This window comes from Silene latifolia, chromosome Y (assembly GCF_048544455.1).
Source record: "Silene latifolia isolate original U9 population chromosome Y, ASM4854445v1, whole genome shotgun sequence".
Lineage (NCBI taxonomy): Eukaryota > Viridiplantae > Streptophyta > Magnoliopsida > Caryophyllales > Caryophyllaceae > Silene > Silene latifolia.
Window position 1 is genome coordinate 131,899,545 of NC_133538.1, and position 1,804 is coordinate 131,901,348.

At 37.5% G+C, this 1,804-nt stretch overlaps 1 non-coding gene across 1 annotated transcript; it reads right to left on the bottom strand.

Moving 5' to 3' along the window:
- Window positions 1-229: 229 nt before the first annotated feature.
- On the bottom strand, window positions 230-336 carry LOC141635262 (small nucleolar RNA R71). Its single transcript, XR_012539961.1, has one exon. It is a non-coding gene; the product is annotated as a small nucleolar RNA R71 (small nucleolar RNA).
- Between the last annotated feature and the right edge of the window lie 1,468 nt (window positions 337-1,804).

A 1,804-nucleotide genomic window follows, 5' to 3' on the forward strand; every position in this document is an offset into this window, starting at 1 on the left:
TTTGGAGGATCCCAATTTGCATGTGCAAAACTTTTGTGACTGTTGCTCCATGATTCGGCAAACGGGTATCACTCAAGCCCAAATTAGGGAAATACTTTTCCCTTTCTCTTTGAAGGACAAGGCAAAATTATGGATCAATAGCCTTGATCGCACCGCCATGGGGAACACAAATTGGGAAACATTGGCTCTTGCTTTCTATCAAAAGTTTTATCCACCGGAGAAAACTCAAACTTTGAGGAGCCAAATCACCGGATTCCGTCAACAAGCTCTTGAGAGCTTATATAAAGCTTGGGAAAGGTACAAGGAGCTACAAAGACAATTCCCACATCATGGGTTGGATGCTTGGTTCCTAGCTATAACATTCTACAATGGATGTTGTGTCGAGTCCCGAAGGATTCTTGATTTCGCAAACAATGGGTGGTTTGATCAAATTGACACGGATATTGCTCATACCACAATTAAATCCATGGCGATCCATGACGCGCAATATGTCAATTCCCGAAGTGTGCCCATCAAAGGTAAAGAAGAAGCTTCCGACACCACCGTTTTGAAAACTCAACTCGTATTACTCCAACAACGATTGGTGAACCGGGATGCTAAAGATTCTCTTCAACAACTCAATGTCGTGTCCTCTACTAGTCAAATTGTTGTTTGCGAAGGTTGCGGAGGTGCGGGGCATTGCACCGCTCTATGTGTGGACATGGGCCACACCGCGGCGCGCGTGGACGGCGCTTGTATAAGCGTGCATTTGTGGAGTCACCACCAATTTTTATGGGAAATTGGAACCGTTCGAATACCTCGTGTCATGTCAAGACACAAAGTAGTGACATGAACACTAAGAACTCGTTACCCTTAGCATTCTATGTCTAGAATGACTCTCGTGGATGCCAATGAACACAGATGTTCATAGAGATCTGGAGTAAGGGGTGAAGGTACGTATTAGGAAGCCCTTTTACTGAACACCTAATCCCGCCCGCCTCGATAGCAGCCTCTACTAATGATTGGAGAAGTCGTTCATAGTTGATATGTCGTCGATTATATGCATGCAATACAAAATCTAACGTTTTAGTCCTAGCATGTGAGATTAGACTATGTCGGTGAACAAAGAATTTAGTAATTAATTATGTCAAAGTTGGAATTTAGATTAATTTACATGTGAAAACCAAGTAAATAAATCATACAAAATAAATACGAAATAAAGAAATAAATTACAACTGATAAACTTGAATTTACGTCATAAACATGCTTAAAAAGGATTTGGAAAGAAAAGAATAAAGAGATAAAAGAAAATAGAAGAAATAAGGAAATTAAAAGAAATAGGAAATTAGAACAAATAAAGAAATTGGAAAAATAAGGAAATTGGAAGAATAAGGAAATAAAGAGAAATTAGGAAATAAAATAAATTAGGAAGATAAAAATAAGGAAATAAAAATAAGGAAATAAAAAAAGGAAATAAAAAAAAATAAAAAATATGGAAAATATGAATAATAGTCGACTAAAACCTAATTAGAATGCCTACGTCAAAACAAGACGAGTTCAGAGGCAAAAACCACCGCAAAACAGGCGCAGCATCTGCTGCGTCCCTTAGAAGAGGCGCATCAGTTCATGCGACTGTTCTTGAATTGGTTTATGACTGTGAAAGTCATACTTGTCAATTGTTATCGTTGGTTGTTTGATTAGGATTGATTATTGATATATAACTCGAAGCAAAGTGATTTAGTCAATTTATATGCATCAGGAACCGTCATAAAATGATAAAAACAGATTGAAATGAATGATTATAAGTTAGATATTATTTACGATG